This window comes from Candoia aspera, chromosome 1, assembly GCF_035149785.1.
Source record: "Candoia aspera isolate rCanAsp1 chromosome 1, rCanAsp1.hap2, whole genome shotgun sequence".
NCBI lineage: Eukaryota > Metazoa > Chordata > Lepidosauria > Squamata > Boidae > Candoia > Candoia aspera.
Window position 1 is genome coordinate 256,545,193 of NC_086153.1, and position 20,078 is coordinate 256,565,270.

Genomic DNA, 20,078 nt, shown 5'->3' on the forward strand with positions numbered 1-20,078 from the left:
GCTGATCTGTGGGTCTTCCGTAATCTCTTTAGTCTGATCCTAAATTGTGCAAGAAGAAGTTCGTGATCTGAACTACAGTCAGCTCCAGGCCTTGTTTTTACCGACTGTATAGATGTCCGCCACCTTTGGCTGCAAAGGATGTAATCAATCTGATTTCGGTGTTGTCCATCTGGTGAAGTCCATGTATAAAGCCGTCTCTTAGGTTGTTGGAAGAGAGTGTTTGTTATGCAGAGCGAATTGTCTTGGCAAAATTCTATCAGCCTATGTCCTGCTTCATTTTGTTCTCCCAGGCCATACTTTCCTGTAATTCGAGGTGTCATTTGACTGCCCACCTTAGCATTCCAGTCTCCTGTGATGAAAATAACATCTCTTTTAGGCGTGTTGTCCAGTAGGTGCTGCAGATCCTCATAGAACTGCTCTACTTCAGCTTCTTCAGCATTTGTGGTTGGGGCGTATATTTGGATCACTGTGATGTTAGATGGCTTGCCCTGAATTCGAATTGAGATCATTCTGTCGTTTTTTGGGTTGTATCCAAGCACTGCTTTAGCCACTTTACTATTAATTATGAAGGCTACTCCATTTCTTCTGTGGTCCTCTTGTCCACAGTAGTAGATCTGGTGGTCATTTGATGTGAAGTGGCCCATTCCAGTCCATTTCAGTTCACTGACGCCCAGGATGTCTATCTTTAATCTTGACATCTCACCAATAACCACATCCAATTTGCCTTGGCTCATAGATCTTACATTCCAATGGTGTGTTGATCCTTAGAACATCGGATTCGCCGTTCACCACCAGCACCGTCGGCCGCTAGCCGTCCTTTCGGCTTTGAGCTAGCTGCGTCATCACGTCTGGGGCTAGTTGAGCTCATCCTCTGTTCCTCCCCAGTAGCATTTTGACCATCTTCCGACCTGGGGGTCTCATCTTCCGATGGTATACCGACATATCTCTGGTTGTACTGATCCATTTAGTTTTCACGGCAAGAATACTGGGGTGGGTTGCCATTACCTTCCCCAGGGATCGCATTTAGTCTGACCTCTCTGTCATGACCTTCCCGTCTTGGGTGGCCCTTCACGGTTTAGCTCATGGCATCATTGAGGTGCTCAAGTTCCAGCACCACGACAAGGTAACGATCCTTTGCTGAAGAAGGGTACATATAAAGCATAGAAAACATAATAGACAGCAATATAACAGTGCCAATGTGTAAGTGCTGGATCTCCAAGCAGTCTTCCTTGTCTTCAATTCCTAGCAAATTTAACAAGCTACAGCACACTTGGTCTTAGCCAAAAGGCTGAGAAGTCCATTTTTACAAGCTGCCGCACAAAAATTAGTATTACTGCATATTAAAATTAGGTTTGAATCAGAAAGAATTCATCAGAATGGACAGGCAGCCTTGTAAGTATTGGAGAGATGAGTTTATTATTTATTTTAAAAGATAGCCTGCTCCAATCCAAATGGACTCAGGGAGGGTTACAACAAAGTCAGAAGAAAAAGAATAAATATCGTAACGAAGAAGGATCAACAATAGGAATCTAATACTTCATAGGCACCTTTCAGTTAAACTACTCTCAGGGCCAAACATCACTGGAACAATGCTGTTTTGGCTAGTTTTTGAACTGCCTGTAGATTAGGAGCTCCAGGAGAACCATGTTCTGCAAAATAAGAGCCACCACTCAGGAAGCTGGTCACCTGACCCATTCCCCATAAACCTTGCAGGGAGGGGACCTGCAATGGGTTTTCTCTCAATGACTGGAACAGCATTGAGAGTACAGTTTTGCAAAGCATTGCATGATGTATCCTGGTGCTGAATTGTAAAAGTTTTAAAAGTTTTAAATCAGCACTTTGAAATCGTCCTGAAAGCTTATGGGCAATCAGTGAAATAACTTCAGAATAGACGTTTTTTTCCCTTGACAGGGTAATCTCTCAAGAATTTAGGTAACACTTTAGTCCCTTTGAGCATTCCATACTTCAGTAATCACATGGTCTTCTCTCTTTGTTTAACACATTCAGCCAATCAGCTTCCTTAACAAATTTAAACATTCTTCTTTCCAACGGAGATATATATTATCTTTTATTTAATTCAAAATTGCTTTAAATGAGGCAATATTCCAAATGTAACTGTCCCTTTAGTCCGTTTTAACTTTCTCATTCCAAAATCACAGTAAGCTTTTTGCATTTAATTTTTCTTGAATCTTTGTAACTTCTTCCTTCCTTTTTACTTTAATCCGCATCATGCAGAGACTAATGGCGGCAGTGGAACAAGGTAGTGAATGTGTTTTAGCTGCAGTCAGAAGTGCCTCTACATTTTTGTACAGTTGCTTCTAGAGCTGGTATGATTGCGTGATTCCGATTGTGAAGTTTTGTATAAAACACATCTCAGTGATTTTTTAAAAATATTTTGATTGCCATATGTTGTAATACAGTGAAATATTTTAAAGTGAATGAAATATCCACATCATACAAAGGATTTAATTATATCAAAGAGTGAACAACTAGGTTTGTCTCTGGAACAACAAATTCCCATCCTTTCAGTTTTTAGGAAACTAGTGAAAATAGTTCCCTTTAAAAGAACATTAAATGAAGAATGTTTAAACCAAATGGCAGTGAGTTATATTTCTTTTTTTATTGATTGATGCATTTTTATTGATGCATTAATTTTATCGTCAGCTGTCTAGAGTTGCTTGAATAGGCAGCTTATATATGTTGATGAACATGTCTGCATTCACTGAGCTTTTAAAAGAATAATGGGTGTGAGTGAGGAAAACTTCATCTCAGCTATTTAACTGTCAAAATAGTGCTTTTAAAAAAAGTTTTAACTTCAAACAAAATTTGGATTTTTTATCATTGCTCGCAAAAGCAAATATTCTTATTTAATGTGTACTTTCTGTTGCAGCAACTGTTCTGCTACTTTAACTCATAGGGCAAGGTTGGAATTTTGAGCATATGCTATGGGTTCCTCCTGATTACCTTGTGGAACATAATCTCTCCAAATATTGATTTACTAGAATGCTACCTGCGATATCTGCTACAATCCTGCTAACAGGCTAGGGAAGCTGTTCCACAGTGGTGGGCTGAAGCCAAGAAGTCTGTCCTCTGATACCCTAGTCCCAGTACTCCTAAACTAATCTCTACTCTCCTTGGTTTGCACATACTGGGTAGGCAGATTCTACTTAGTATAAACAGCCCTGAAGGTATCTGGCACAGAAGCTATAAAGGGCTTTGTAGATAATAATTGCAACCTTGAGTTGGGCCTGACAGCCTATGGAAACTAGTGTAGCTCCTCACAGCATAAGTGTTATTCTGCTGTACTGGCTTTCATTAGTCTCCATGCAGACTGCTGCATTCTGGGCTAGCTGTAGTTTATTGATTTCATTCAGTGTATATGGCTGCCTGTCTCACTCACATGACTCTGAGCTGCTTGCAAGTTAAAAAAAAACAAAGACGATCTCATATAAATAAAACAATTAACCAAAAATGCAAAAGCACAGGAAAGTGCCACCTACAGCTTACAGAAAATACAACCATCTTCTCCCTGGGATCCCCAGGCCTGATGGCACAGCCTTGTCTTCAGGGACTTCCTAAAGGCCAACAAGGTTGGGTGTAATGGTTGCCTAACCTAACAAAGCCAGACTCACAAGTGGGCTCTAGGAAATCTGGTTTATTGAAGGATTAGTATGCAAGTACAGAGAAAGCTGAGAATGAGCAAAAGTGTGCCAAATACAAATTAAGAACCCTCGGCCCAAAACGTAAGACCTCCCCCCACCCGGCCGTTCTAACCACACACACCCCCAGGTGCCAGTAACTGTCTTCACCATCCCTGGGAAAACAACCTTGAACATTTGAGAAAACCCAAACACATTCCATTCCCTCAACCAAGAGATAACAGTCCGGGCTAAGGCAGCCTCCCTTCCCTGCAAATCAACCACGCAATTAACAACTGACACGTGAAGTGTTACAAATCAAGTAACTGACACGTGAAGTGTTACAAATCAAATACGTGGTTAGCAAATGACATGTGAAATGTTACGATGTACCAGGCACATTGAAACAGTGAACATGACATACCGCCCCCCCAAAGAATACTATGGCGCAGGCTTCATAGGATAAGCAGAATGAAATCGTGCAATTAAAAGGGGAGAGTGCACATCGCGTGCAGCCACCCACTCAGGGTGGGAAAAATGCTTCCATCGAATGAGGTACTGTAGTGTGCCACGAAGTCGGCGAGAATCCAGGACCTCCTTCACTTCGAAGTGCTGCTGGCCATCAATCATGATTGGCGCGGGAGGAGCGGGCTGAGGGTGCCAGTGAGCGGAGTGGGTAACGGGTTTGAGCAAGCCGCAATGAAAAACAGGGTGTAAACGGCGAAGATTGTGAGGCAGGTCTAACTTAAACGTGACAGGATTCACAACAGCAACAATAGGAAAAGGGCCAACAAATTTAGGTGCCAATTTCTTAGAAGGTTGAGAAAATTTGATGTACTTGGTAGACAGGTACACGTTATCCCCCACCTTAAAAGGGGGCTGAGGTGCACGTTTTTTATCAGCATGGAGCTTATAAGTCGAGCGGGCGTCAGCCAACGCTTCCTGGATCACCGGCCAGGAATCTGCCAAGTGCGCAGCCCAATCCGAAGGAGAGGAAGGTGGAACGGTGGGCTGAGGGAGGTCAGAAATGGGCACAAAGTCCCTCCCAAATACAGTACTGAAAGGTGTGCGCCCAGTGCTTTGATGAACGGAGTTGTTGTATGCTACTTCAGTGAAGGGGAGGAGACCTACCCAATTGTCTTGTTGGTAGTTTACAAATGAGCAGAGGAACTGCTCAAGGGTGGCATTAAGAGCCTCCGTGGCTCCGTCAGTCTCAGGATGCCACGCTGTGGATAAGGCTTGTTTAGTGCCAACAAGTTTTAAAAATGCCCTCCAGAAGCGGGAGGTAAACTGTGTCCCGCGATCCGTGACCATACGGGAGGGGCTCCCGTGGATCCTGTAGATGTGGATTAGGAAAAGGCGGGCTAATTGCTGTGCCGATGGAATGGAGGCACATGGAATGAAATGGGCTTGCTTAGAGAAATAATCTTTCACCACCCAAATCACAGTCTTTCTTTGGCTGGGAGGCAAATCGACGATAAAATCCATGGAGACCTCCTCCCAAGGGTGGCATGGACTGGCGACAGGTTGCAGTAAGCCCTGAGGTTTACCCCCCTTCCATTTTGACATGGCACAAATTGGACAAGAAGCAACATAATCCTTGACATCACGTCTCAAGGAGGGCCACCAAAATTGCCTGCGGATCAGGTGTAGAGTCTTTACAAATCCAAAATGACCCGCCAGCTTATCATCATGAGACTCCCTTAAGATTTCCTTTCGCAGAGTGTCAGGCACATAGAGGCGATTTTGCCTCCAAGTGAAGCCTTTGTCAAAAGAAACCTTGTCCTATTTGCTTGCAGCCAGGTGTCAGATTTCAGCTCAGAGAGAAACTTTTGTTGCAATTGGGAAGGAACAGCCGGCGCTCTAGCAGCCGGTGAAATTGACGCTGAGGGCCCCCCCCCCCACGGGTCTGGCTGCGTGTAACAGCTTGCATCCCCAATTGGGGTTCTGTCCAAAGCGTCCCCACGACTTCAGGTGCCCGGGCTGAATCTTGAGGCAAGCGTGAAAGCGCATCGGCCAGGAAGTTTTTCTTCCCTGGAATGAACTTTAACTGGAAATCAAAACGGCTAAAGAATTGAGCCCAACGAACCTGCTTAGGGCTGAGTCTACGAGGCGCGCTAAGGGCTTCCAAATTCTTATGGTCAGTCCACACTTCAAATGGACATTTAGCCCCCTCTAAAAGGTGGCGCCAAGTGTCTAAAGCTGCTTCCACAGCAAAAGCCTCTTTTTCCCAGACATGCCACCGTCTCTCTGTTTCAGAGAACTTTCGGGATAAGTACGCACAAGGCTTGAGGCAACCGGCAGCATCGGCTTGCATCAAGAGAGCCCCAGTGGAAAAATCCGAAGCATCTACCTGAACCACAAAGGGTTTATCGGGATCAGGATGTTGCAGAATAGGTTCAGCAGTGAACAACCCCTTAAGTTTGTCAAACGCCGCCTGGCATTGAGGCGTCCAATTGAGCACAGCCCCCGGGTTTTTCGCCCTGCGTGTATCACCCCGCCCCTTGGTTTTCAGTAAATCAGTTAGAGGCAATGCAATCTCAGCGAACCCCTGGATGAATGGGCGATAATAGGTGCAAAACCCCAGGAAACTTTGGAGCTGCCTGTGAGTGCGCGGGCGCTCCCAATCCCAAATGGCTTGCACCTTGGCAGGGTCCATTTCCACCCCAGCATCTGAGATTCTGTACCCCAAATAGTCCAGTTGTGTTTTGTGAAATTCACATTTAGAGAGCTTGGCATACAACTCTGCCTTCCATAGTTTACTGAGCACCTGTTTCACCAAACGCTCATGCTCTTCCATCGTTTCAGTGTAAATGAGCACATCATCCAAATACACCAAAACCCCCTCAAACAAATGATCATGTAATACCTCATTAATTAGCTGCATAAACACCCCAGGTGCCCCTGCCAACCCAAACAGCAACACCTTGTACTGGAAGGAGCCCAGCGGGCAATTGAAAGCAGTCTTCCATTCATCTCCTTCCCGTATACGGATACGGAAGTATGCCTCCCTCAAGTCCAGTTTAGAGAATATTTTCCCTTTGGACAGATGTGCCAGCATGTCTTTTAGGAGTGGCAACGGGTATTTATTTAGGACCGAGACCGCATTGAGCCCGCGGTAATCCGTGCACAGTCTCAAAGTCCCATCCTTCTTGGCTCGGAACAAGACTGGAGTGCCCACCGGTGAACTAGCTGGCTCAATAAAACCCCTGGGTAGATTTTTGTCCACAAACTCCCGTAACGTTGCCAGCTCCTTTTGCGTCATGGTATAGATTTTAGGTTTGGGCAGCTGCGCATTAGGGACCAATTCAATCGCACAGTCAGTTCTCTGGTGAGGGGGGAGTTGATCCGCCTCCTTTTCTCCAAAGACATCTGCAAAACTCTGGTACTGTTCCGGCAGGCCCTCCAGGGGGCTGGCCGTGAGATGCGGCGTCGCCGCCCTCCCCACCGCAGCCTGCGGGGCATCGTCTTCCATAGGGATTTGGTAGAACCCATCCCCAAATGTCAAAGTTCGGTGCACCCAGTTTATGTGTGGGTTTTGCTGGACCAACCAGGGCATCCCCAGAATGACCAACGGCCCTCCCACCGGCGCCACAATAAACAGCAGCCTTTCCCTGTGGCTACCCATCTGCAATGCCACCAAATCTGTAAAATGGGTGACTGGCTTCCCCCCCGCCGTAGAACCATCCAGCTGGGTAAAAATCATAGGGTGTTTTAGGGGGAACGTGGGTAATTCCAACGCATCCACCACGTCCGGGTGCATCAAGCAGCGAGAACACCCCGAATTGACCAACGCCCATGCTTCAACAGTTTGGGTTCGGGAGCCCAGCTTAACTTTCACTGCCAACGTAGGAAAGTTTCCACTCACCGAGGGGTAGTCGCACCCTCCCTCTTCCACCTGCCCAGCGGCGCCCTTTAGAGCAGGTGGCTGGCGTTTCCCGCCGGCTGGGGCAGTTCGGGCTCCCCCTCCTCTCCGAAATACGGGACTCCTTCTTCTTCGCCCTCAGCTACAGCTGCCTTCATCTTTCTGGGGAAGGTGGGCGACTTCCCCGATGATCTCCCCTGGCGCTCCTCAGGCCTCCCTTTTGGGCATGCCGCCGCTCGGTGGCCCTCCTTCCCACATCGAAGGCACTGCCCTTTCGCGTAGCGGCTTTCCCTTTCCTCCTGCCACGCCGTTCTTCCTGCTCTGGCCACGGTGCCCATGGGTTTGGCAGCTCTCATCATGGCCATTTGCTTGGGACTCCTCTTGCTTTGCGCAAACTTCGCGTGGGCCTGCTCCACATTCCCTGCTAGCTGTATCCAATCATATAGAGTGGTTGGGTCTGCCCTTCCCAAAGACCACCTCAACAATTCGGGTTGCAGACCATCCGTGAACATTTCTATCACGGTTGTCTGTGACCAATCATCCACCTTGGCAGCTAAAGCTTGGAACTCTAAGGCGTAGTCTGCCACCGACCTTGATCCCTGGATTAACTCCCTCAGGGCCACTTTGGCTTTTTCTTTTGCCAACGGGTCAGCAAAATGTAACTTGAGTGCCCACAAGAACTCCTCGAAATCGGTCAATTCTAGGGCCTCCATCTCAGTCAATTGCACGAACCAATCAGCTGCCCTGCCTTCTAGCTTGGTGGCCACCGCATTTACCTTAGCCCTCTCCGAAGGAAACAGCGCCCCAAACTCCTCCATATAGCTCTTCGCATTTGTCAGGAAAAATGACAACTTTGTGAGGTCCCCATCAAACTTAACCGTAAACTCCCGGTATCTAGCGCCCAGCGGGCTCTTCTTCTTCTCCTTCTGCCCAGTCTTTCGCTTGGCACCCATCGACTTTTCGTCGGGGGGGGGGAATCCGAAATCCTGACATTGGGATGTCTCTTCTCCCCCCTTTCCATTTTCCTTCCTCGGTCGTCCGAACGCCGTGGGGGCGATGGGGACAATCGTCTGGGGCTGCTGGATGGTGAACCCGCCCGATGTCTCCTCCGACCTTTCATCCTCGCCCCCGGGGAGGAGGGAGGAGAGGGGGACGACTGGCGGGAACGGTGCTCCCTTCTATCCCTGACTGGGTCCCACAAAGCCAACGATATTTTCAGCACCATTGCCTCTAGGGATTGCAACCTGGCGTCCCACCCTTGTGCCTTCACAAGGGTTGCAGAGTCCTCCGACCCTCTTTCACCGGCCACAGTCACAGTCGGGGACAGCGGGTACCTCAGCTTCCAAGACGTCCTCGACGTCCCTGGTAGAGGTCCCTGCTCCTCATCCCACATCACCTGCTCGATCGGCGCCTCGTCTGCCTTCTTCACCACCTTGGACTTCACAGTCTTTTGGATCGCAGGACTGGGACTCGACACCCCCGACAGTTCCTCTGATTCGGGAGTGGGTTCTCTCCCACCTCCTCTAGCCGTGGAATCTGGCTCCCCAGCATCTGAATACTCGCTCTCCCCCGAGTACGGAGTGGGCTCAGTCATTGCTAACTCTAGTTCCTCACAGATTGCTCTGGATAGAGGTTAGCAGTAAGGGTTTAAGATTCTCAGCTTTATGTAATGGTTGCCTAACCTAACAAAGCCAGACTCACAAGTGGGCTCTAGGAAATCTGGTTTATTGAAGGATTAGTACGCAAGTACAGAGAAAGCTGAGAATGAGCAAAAGCGCGCCAAATACAAATTAAGAACCCTCGGCCCAAAACGTAAGACCTCCCCCCACCCAGCCGTTCTAACCGCCCCCCCTCCCAGGTGCCAGTAACTGTCTTCACCAGTCCTGCGAAAGCAACCTTGAGCATTTGAGAAAACCCAAACACATTCCATTCCCTCAACCAAGAGATAACAATCTGGGCTAAGGCAGCCTCCCTTCCCTGCAAATCAACCACGCAATTAACTGACACGTGAAGTGTTACAAATCAAGTAACTGACACGTGAAGTGTTACAAATCAAATACGTGGTTAGCAAATGACATGTGAAGTGTTACGATGTACCAGGCACATTGAAACAATGAACATGACATTGGGGCCAATTTAACCTCAGGGCAGATAACGTTCCAGAGGACAGGTGCCATGGGAAGGGTATGTGCAACAGGAAAGAGGCAGTCCCCCAAATAATCCAGCTCCATGCCATTTAAGGCTTTGTAGGTGATAACCAGCAATCAGTGCAGCTCATGGAGCAGAGGTGTAATGTGCGCTGACTTTGGAGTGCATATAACTGCCCATGCTGCCACATTTTGTACCAGCTGTAGCTTCTAGATGCTCTTGAAGGACAGCCCCATGTAGAGTGTTTTACAGTAATCCATCCAGAAGGTGACCAGGGGTGAGTGACTGAGTAGAGCCTCCCAGTCCAGGAATGGGCACAGATGGCATCCAACCTGAAGTTGCACAAAGGCCCTCCTAGTCACGACTGCCACCTGATCCCTGAGCAGGTGTCATGAGTCCAGAAGGACCCCCAGATTGCGCACATGTTATGTTTGGGGCAGTGCCACCCCATCCAGCACCAAAGATGGTAAATTCCCAGATCCTGGAGGTCCCAAAGCCTTGCCAGGGTTGAGCTGGTGCCTGTTGTTCCCCATACAAATCCCCACAGCATCCAAATATGGAGATAGGACCTCAGTAACATCGCTTTATTTATTTATTTATTTAGTCAGTCAGTCAGTCAGTCAGTCATTCAAATTTCTAACACTGCCCATCTCCTCCAAAAAGGGGGGACTCTGGGTGGTTTCCAATAAAATTTACAGTTTAAAACCATCAAACACATAAATTACAATGCAACAACCAACATAAAAATAAAAAATATAAAATATAAAATCCATGTGCTGCAGAATTCATTCGGTAGGGAGGACTCTATGACACCGGCCACCCCCAGAGCTATTAAATAAAAGAGCTATTGCTCTTCCCATCCCAGGTGAGGCGGCAGAACTAGGTCTTCAAAGCCTTCTGGAAGGCTTGGAGTAAAGGGGCCTGCCTCACCTCCGGGGGCAGAATGTTCCAAAGGGCGGGCACCACTGCAGAGAAGGCCTGCCTCCTGGACCCCACCAAGTGGAACTCCATTACCAACGGGGTCTGTAGCATGCCCTCTCTGCATGACCGGGTGGGATGGGTTGATGTTATGGGGATGAGATGGTCCCTCAGGTAATCTGGCCCTGTGCCATGCAGGGCTTTAAAGGTCATAACCAACACCTTGAATTGGATCCGGAAGCAAACTGGCACCCAGTGCAGTTCGCGGAGCACATATGCCGATCTTGGGGTACCCATAACTGCCCGTGTGGCTGCATTCTGGACCAGCTGAAGCTTCCAGATACTCTTCAAGGGTAGCCCCATGTAGAGTGCATTGCAGTAGTCAATATAGGAGATGACCAGGGCATGAATGACTGTTCGGAGGGCCTCTTGATCCAGGAAAGTGCGTAACTGGCGCACAACATGAAGTTGCGCAAAGGCCCTTCTGGCCACGACTGCCACCTGCTCTTTGAGTAGAAGTTGTGAGTCCAGAAGGACCCCCAGGTTCTGCACTGGGTCTGAATGGGGTAGTGCAACCCCATCCAGAACTAGAGATGACAACTTCCTGCCCTGTTATAAGCCACTCTGTCTTCCTGCCCTGTTACAAGCCGCTCTGTCTTACCAGGGTTCAGCTGAAGCCTGTTGTTCCCTATCCAGACCCCTACAGCCCCCAGGCACTGAGAAAGGGCAGTCACCGCATCACTTACCTCACCCAGGATGGAGATATATAATTGAGTATCATCAGCGTATTGATGATATCTCATCCCGTGATGACAGATGATCTCACCCAGTGGTTTCATGTAGATGTTAGATAGGAGAGGAGAGAGAACTGAACCCTGCGGCACCCCACACAAGAGGGGTCAAGGGTCGGATCTCTCATCTTCTATCACCACTGTTTGGACCGGCCCTGGAGGAAGGAGGTGAACCAGCACAAAACCATGCCTCCCACCCCTAACTTCCTGAGCCGCCCCAAAAGGATACCATGGTCGATGGTATCGAAAGCTGCTGAGAGGTCAAGAAGAGTGAGGATGGATGCACTCTCTCCATCCCGCTCCTGCCAGAGATAATCCATAAGCGCAACCAGTGCAATCTCTGTCCCATATCCTGGCCTGAAACCTGACTGGACAGGGTCTAGATAATCCATTTCTTCCAGAATCCTCTGGAGTTGTAATGCCAACACTTTCTTAACCACCTTCCCTAAGAAGGGGAGGTGGAAGACAGGATGAAAATTGTCCAACACAATCCAGTCCAGTGATGGTTTCTTGAGGAGGGGGTGCACCAGCGCCTCCTTGAAGACAGCTGGAACCACCCTCTCTCTCAAGGATGTATTGACCATTGCCTGGACCAAACCACATGTCACCTCCTGGGCTGCCTTAACCAGCCAAGAGGGTCATGGGTCTAGATGACATGTGGTGGCCTTTACAGTCCGGAGGATCCTGTCCACTTCCTCGGGCCCAACAGGATCAAACTGTTCCCAGATAACAGGGCAAGTACGTTCCCTCGGCATCTCCTCTGACTGTGCCCCACGCTTAGAGTCCAACCTTGAACGGATCTGAGCGATTTTATCCTGCAGATGCTCAGAAAACTCCGTACGGCCCTGTACGTGGGTGACTGAGTCCCCCTTGCGTAAAAGAGATTGAGTAATTTTAAACAGGGCCATCAGGCAGCATTCTGCGGACACAATAAGAGCAGAGAAATATCGATGTTTTCCCACTCTTATTGTCACAAGGTAGGCCCTAATAGCAGCTCTAGCTTGTGTTCGGTCAGATTCTGTCTTTGTCTTCCTCCAGTGGTGCTCTAGGCGTCTCCTAACCCTCTTCAAAACCTCAACTCCTCCATAAACTACAGGGAGTGTCGCGTAGAATGGGGCAAGAGAGGCTGCACAAGTGTGATCCTGTTCAAGGCCCCGGTCACTTCCTTATTCCAGTCTGCAGCCAGGACCTCCGCTGGACCACGCAGTAGATCCTTAGGTATAACCCCCAGCTCCTTCTGAAACCCCATTGGGTCCATTAGTCACCAGGGGTGGACCGATCGAATGGGTCCTGCCTCCCTGTGGAGTAGGACAGCACAAGAGAATCTCAAGGCCACCCGGGCGTGGTCTGACCATGACAACGGGGACAGATCTAACTATCACCTCAGATCACATTGCCACTGCTCTGACAAGAAAACCAAGTCTGGAGTGAGGTCACTGTCTCGAGTCAGGTCCCAAATAATTTGGGACAGGCCCATGGCTGCCTTGGTAACCATAAACTCCCGAGCTGCCTCTGAGACATGCCCCAGGGACGGCAGGTTGAAATCCCCCAGAACCATAAGCCTGGGGAATTCCACCACAAGCCCTGAGACAGCCTCCAGCAGCTTAGGCAGGGATGTTGCCACGCAGCAGGGAGGCTAGTACAATAGCAACACTCACAACTGTTCTCGGGAACCCAAGACCACTTGTGGAGCAGGGCCCCTGAAGGCCACTAGAGACTCTCGGATGACAACCGCTACCCCTCCCCCCCTGGCCCAGTGTCTCGGCTGGTGCCACACCTGAAACCTGGCTGGGCACATTTCCCAGAGGGCTACCCCCCCTTCTGGGCCCAGTCAGGTCTCGGTGATACATGCTAGCTCTTCCCCCTCCTCTGTGATCAAATCACATATGAGTGGGGCCTTGTTTACTGACCTGGCGTTAAGAAGCATCAGCTGGAGACCTTGCCAGTTTGCCAATTTTAACTGACAACTTTGCCAGTTTCCAGGTTGTCTTCAAGGATAGGGTAATGTAAGGTGAACTGAAGTAGTCTAATTGGAAAGTGACAAGGGCATAAAGTCAGCACCAACTGATCCAAGAAAGGTTGCGATTGGCAGACCACTAGAAGTTGATAAAGGCTCTCCCGGCCATAACCTCCACCTTCTATTGTAGCAGCAGCCATGAATCCAGGAGAATTTCCATTTTGTGTACCTGCCCCTCTGAAGAGCTAGAGAGCCAGTTTGGTATAGTGGTTAAGGAGCTGGACTTAATCAGGAGACTGTGAATTCTAGTCCTCCCTTAGGCAAGGAAATGGGCCAGTCGCTCTCTCTTAGCCTAGTTTACCTCACAAGGTTATTGTGGAGAAAATAGGAAAAGGAAGCATTAAGTATGCTGCCTTGAGTTGTGCAAAATGAAGGTGGGATATAAATCTAATAAATAAAAGGAACTTCTTTAGTGTCCAAAGCCCCTTACACAAACACTTCTGACTTGCTGCAATTAAATCCAACTCTCTTCTATCCAGTTCCTGACAATGTCCAGGTGTCAGGTCAAGTCTTCTGCCTCATCTCTTGCTTGGCTCAGTTGAGTATCATCAACTTGCTGTATCTTCAGCATGCTAATGATACATCCCAAAAAATCTGTGGATGATTTTTCTTAATGATAGATGTTAAAACAACAGAAGGATAAGCCCTGGAGCAATTCATCAAAGGCTCTCCTCCCCCACTAACACCAGCTGAAACTGCCCACGTAGGAAAAGCAGAATCACTGAAAAACAATGTCCTAGTCCTTAAGTTTTGCAGGCTACCCAAAAGGACACTATGGTTGATGGTGTCAAAAGCTACTGAAGATCTAGTCAACCGAAAAGGGGTAAAACATTTCCATCCAAGTTCCATTACAGGTTGTCTACACAAACAACGTGGTTTCCATCCCATGCTGGAATCTGGACTGGAATGGATCCAGATAATTTGCTCTATCCAAAGTTCTAAAAGGGGATGGAGATGAGGTGATAGTTAGATGGGGTAACGTCAAACGTTGGTTTCCTCTTTCAAAGCAGCTGTTATTAGCCCCTCCCTGCAGAAAGCATATTTTTATATTATTTTATTAATCACAAGTGACACTAGTAAATGATAGGATTTCAAAGTCTTTTCAGATGTGTTGCAATTATTTTAATGTATTGAATTATGAAATGGCATTATTTTATAATAGCTATAATTTGATTAATGGCTATTATAAAATAATGCCACTTTGTAATTGACATAACTTTGTGCAGTGACTTTTAAGGTCATACAACTGATACATACACCCCCAGTTCTCATGCCATGTCATGTGTCAGTAAATCATTAACAGAATATGTGATTTCTTAATGGCTGGCATGCAGTAACACAGATGCTAATTCCATATAAATCCTATTGTATGACACTCATGGCAATTGTTAGACTTGTCACATGAATAGAATACGTTAGAGCTGGTTGCTGTTTCAAAAAAAAACAAGCTAGAACATTATGGTTGTAAGTAATGAAGAATGGCACGACAGGAATCAAGGGAAGTTAAATACTGAAGAATTTGCTTCCCTTTGCAGGAACAGACGTGAATATAAACATCAATCCCCACCCTAAGTGAGTTTAAGGAATTAATCCCAAAAGGGAGAGCTTTTGTTTTCAGAATAATAATCCATTTCAAAAGTATCTGTTTCAGAACGTTGTTGGATTGCATCACAATATTTGTAATATACAGAAGCATTTGCTCTGTTTATTTAGTAACACTTTTTACATTAGTCTGAGATATCATGACTTCTCAAGGATCACACTACAGTCCAATCATCAAATGTAGATTAGGATTTTTCCATTGTTACAACTGCTAGCTTATTCTCATAGCTGTTTGGCCTCAGCATTAGTGTTGGGCTCAGGGTTTCTCTACAGCCATTAACAGGACAATTTTTTTTTAGGGAAATTCAGAGTATTGGGAGTTGAAACATTTTGAGAGTTCTGAACGTAGAACAAAACTACTCTCTTGAGACTTTCCATCAGAACATTTTGAAGTCTGCCATATTCCAATGGAACAAAGTGCTTTTTGGGGCTTTGTTTTCATTTCATGTGCTCATTTAATTGTTACATATTTCCAACCTACCATTTCTCAGGTGGGTAAATTTTATACAGGTAGTCCTCAACTTACAACTTCAATAGGGACCAGAAAGTTTGTCGTTAAGTGAGGCATCACATGACTGCACCCAATTTTATGACATTTTTTGTGCTGGTTGTTTAGTGGATCATGTGGCCATTAAGCAAATCACATGATCGTTAAGTGAATCACATGGTTCCCCATTTATTTTGCTGGTCGGAAGCCAGCTGAGAAGGTCACAAATTGCGATCGTATGACTGCATCTGTAAATACATGCTGGTTGCCGAGCACCTGAATTTTGATCACGTGACACTGGGGATGCTGTGACAGTCGTAAGTGTGAGGACCGGTCATAAATCATTTTTTTCAGTGCCATTGTAACTTCAAACAGTTGCTAGATGATGGTCGTAAGTTGAGGACTACCTGTACCCAGCAAACATGAATTGTAAAATAAAAGCTATATTTCTTGAAATTAATTGGGTTACAGTATTTTAAACTTAAACTAAGTTAAATTTTCCTGTAATCCCTTTAAGATAGTTTGCCACTGTTCCAGAAAGTGTTTGAACTTAGAGCTTTAAAAGAGAGGAAACCCTTTATTAATCAAAGGAAGCCAAACAAACAACAGGTCTGAACAGTGACCAAAATGATGGTCTACTGTATACTTGATTCAAGACGAAAAAAATCACCTTAAAATACTCTGGGCCTATTTTTGAGGCAAAGTAATATCTCTAGTATCCTGGTTTCAAATCTAGTCTTAATCTGGTTTTCTACAAGTTAAAGCTATTGTTGTTATATTTGAATGCCAGGGAAGGTGCTTGCACACAGCACTGATTCTGTTTCCCAGTCCCTCCAAACTATTTGGAAGCCATCTATGCTGTTCTACTTAGAATATAGAGAACAGGAAGATTTCCAGCAGCCAGTTTGTGCTCTCTGTTTAGCTGATAAATAGGAAAGTGCTAAAAATTATTTCACTTGGAGCCCTGCTCAGACTTCTACAAGTCCTAGACTAACCAGGATCCCTTAGCCACCTTCCCCATCTCATGCAAAAGAAATAGAATATTGTACATTTTTAGCTCCCTCCCTTCCTCCCATGTTTCCAGAAACACTGTTTTCATTTGCTTACCAGATTGCAAAATAAACTAAAATTCTGAACACTTGCTGTAAAAGGGTATCTTCCAGCTGTGGACCAGTCAGGTGATCATTTGTCTGTTGTTTATGGAAATTACTGCTAGCTGCAGTGGTGAGAAAGTAGCATGGCTATAAACGTGGTTGCATGTTTTTGCAGTAGCTGGAGTGGAGAAGAGGGGGAGATAATATTTCAGTCACTGCCTACAGAAACAAGATGCTCTTCATCAACAAAAGAGAAACAGGTCGCAAATAACATTATTACCTTTCTTGAAGCAGTGCTTTTAAAAAATGAGAAAAGAGCAACTAAGTTATCGGTTTCTGTAAAAGTAGGGAAATGGGGCCCATCAATTTCACTTCAGCTCCCACTGCTGGGATTGCTCAGACATGAATAATTGAAAAGATCTGCCATGAGGCAAAACAGTCCAGATCAGTCATAGATGCATTTGAAGTAGAATCAACAGGTTAGTGTGTGTTTGTCATACAGAAAATAATTAAAAAAAATCAAGTAGTTAGTGTGAAGAGAAACTTATGAAGCTGAGAAACTAATTTTCATCTAAGTACCACGAATGAAGGAATGCCGTAATAATGAATCTGGAGCTTTAGTTTGAGAATAAAAAAAGTCTAGTTTTTAAAAAATATTAACCTACTTTCTTAATATGGGCCTACAAGATGATGTCTTGGATTGCTTATTGACTATATCATCTGGCTTCAGGAGAGAGAAAATATAAGATATATCAGGTATCTGCTATCATAGTCTCTAGCTAGCATGGTCTTTAGCTGCTAAGTGCTATGGAATATGAACTCAGGTGGGCACCATGTTGGAGAGTCTAGCTCATTCCTCAGCTGAGTTGAGCCAATTGCCATTTGGCAGCAACTCTTTCAGAATGTCTCCCTAATGTCAAAGTATATGTTAGATTGATTACACAGTATGCTAGAGATTTCTTGCTTTCCTGTTTACTCCCTTTTCCTTCCCTTCCCTTCCCTTCTTAATGCTTGTGGACAAAACTTGTGGATTTTTTTCATATTTTATACAGCATCTAGAAATTCTTTTATAAAGAATACATTTAAGAAAGTAAAATACACTGCTCCAAGAGTGTGACCTGCAACTTATATTAGTTTGCATATAATTCAGAACCTTCAGCAAAGGATCATTACCTTGTCGTGGTGCTGGAGCTTGAGCACCTCAATGATGCCATGAGCTAAACCGTGAAGGGCCACCCAAGACGGGAAGGTCATGACAGAGAGGTCAGACTAAATGCGATCCCTGGGGAAGGTAATGGCAACCCACCCCAGTATTCTTTCCGTGAAAACTCAGTGGATCAGTACAACCAGAGATATGTCGGTATACCATCGGAAGATGAGACCCCCAGGTCGGAAGATGGTCAAAATGCTACTGGGGAGGAACAGAGGATGAGTTCAACTAGCCCCAGACGTGATGATGCAGCTAGCTCAAAGCCGAAAGGAGGGCTAGCATCCGACGGTGCTGGTGGTGAACAGCGAATCCGATGTTCTAAGGATCAACACACCATTGGAACCTGGAATGAAAGATCTATGAGCCAGGGCAAATTGGATGTGGTTATTGGTGAGATGTCAAGATTAAAGATAGACATTTTGGGTGTCAGTGAACTGAAATGGACTGGAATGGGCCACTTCACATCAAATGACCACCAGATCTACTACTGTGGACAAGAGGACCACAGAAGAAATGGAGTAGCCTTCATAATTAATAGTAAAGTGGCTAAAGCAGTGCTTGGATACAATCCAAAAAATGCTAGAATGTTCTCAATTCGAATTCAGGGCAAGCCATCTAACATCACAGTGATCCAAATATACGCCCCAACCACAGATGCTGAAGTAGAGCAGTTCTATGAGGATCTGCAGCACTTACTGGACAACACACCTAAAAGAGATGTTATTTTCATCATGGGAGACTGGAATGCTAAGGTGGGCAGTCAAATGACACCTGGAATTACAGGTAAGCATGGCCTGGGAGAACAAAACGAAGCAGGACATAGGCTGATAGAATTTTGCCAAGACAACTCACTCTGCGCAACAAACACTCTCTTCCAACAACCTAAGAGACGGCTTTATACATGGACTTCACCAGATGGACAACACCGAAATCAGATTGACTACATCCTTTGCAGCCAAAGGTGGCGGACATCTATACAGTCGGTAAAAACAAGACCTGGAGCTGACTGTAGTTCAGATCACGAACTTCTTCTTGCACAATTTAGGATCAGACTAAAGAGATTAGGGAAGACCCACAGATCAGCTAGATATGAGCTCACTAATATTCCTAACGAATATGCAGTGGAGGTGAAGAATCGATTTAAGGGACTGGACTTAGTAGATAGGGTCCTGGAAGAACTATGGACAGAAGTTCGCAACATTGTTCAGGAGGTGGCAACAAAATACATCCCAAAGAAAGAGAAAACCAAGAAGGCAAAATGGCTGTCTGCTGAGACACTAGAAGTAGCCCAAGAAAGAAGGAAAGCAAAAGGCAACAGTGATAGGGGGAGATATGCCCAATTAAATGCAAAATTCCAGAGGTTAGCCAGAAGAGATAAGGACTTATTTTTAAACAAGCAATGTGTGGAAGTGGAAGAAGACAATAGAATAGGAAGGACAAGAGACCTCTTCCAGAAAATTAGAAACATTGGAGGTACATTCCAGGCAAAAATGGGTATGATCAAAAACAAAGATGGCAAGGACCTAAAAGAAGAAGAAGAGATCAAGAAAAGGTGGCAAGAATATACAGAAGACCTGTATAGGAAGGATAACAATATCGGGGATAGCTTTGACGGTGTGGTCAGTGAGCTAGAGCCAGAGATCCTGAAGAGTGAAGTTGAATGCGCCTTAAGAAGCATTGCTAATAACAAGGCAGCAGGAGACAACAGCATCCCAGCTGAACTGTTCAAAATCTTGCAAGATGATGCTGCCGAGGTAATGCATGCTATATGCCAGCAAATTTGGAAAACACAAGAATGGCCATCAGTTTGGAAAAAATCAACTTATATCCCCATATCAAAAAAGGGGAACACTAAAGAATGTTCAAACTATTGAACAGTGGCACTCATTTCACATGCCAGTAAGGTAATGCTCAAGATCCTGCAAGGTAGACTTCAGCAATTCATGGAGCGAGAATTGCCAGATGTACAAGCTGGGTTTAGAAAAGGCAGAGGAACTAGGGACCAAATTGCCAATATCCGATGGATAATGGAAAAAGCCAGGGAGTTTCAGAAAAACATATATTTCTGTCTTATTGACTATTCTAAAGCCTTTGACTGTGTGGACCATAACAAATTGTGGCAAGTCCTTAGTGGTATGGGGATACCAAGTCATCTTGTATGCCTCCTGAAGAATCTGTATAACGACCAAGTAGCAACAGTAAGAACAGATCACGGAACAACAGACTGGTTTAAGATTGGGAAAGGAGTACGGCAGGGCTGTATACTCTCACCCTACCTATTCAACTTGTATGCAGAACACATCGTGCG

The 20,078-nt window shown here is 45.9% G+C and overlaps 1 protein-coding gene and 1 long non-coding RNA gene across 3 annotated transcripts in view; one reads left to right on the forward strand and one right to left on the reverse strand.

Moving 5' to 3' along the window:
* Positions 1-20,078, forward strand: part of LGR4 (leucine rich repeat containing G protein-coupled receptor 4) — a 122,249-nt gene that overhangs the window by 21,024 nt on the left and 81,147 nt on the right. The window lies entirely within an intron of this gene.
* LOC134487636 (uncharacterized) overlaps positions 10,858-20,078 on the reverse strand; it is a 129,918-nt gene continuing 120,697 nt past the window's right edge. Inside the window, exon 2 of the long non-coding RNA XR_010066874.1 lies at positions 10,858-11,173. This is a non-coding gene — a long non-coding RNA (uncharacterized LOC134487636). The remainder of the gene's footprint in view (positions 11,174-20,078) is intronic.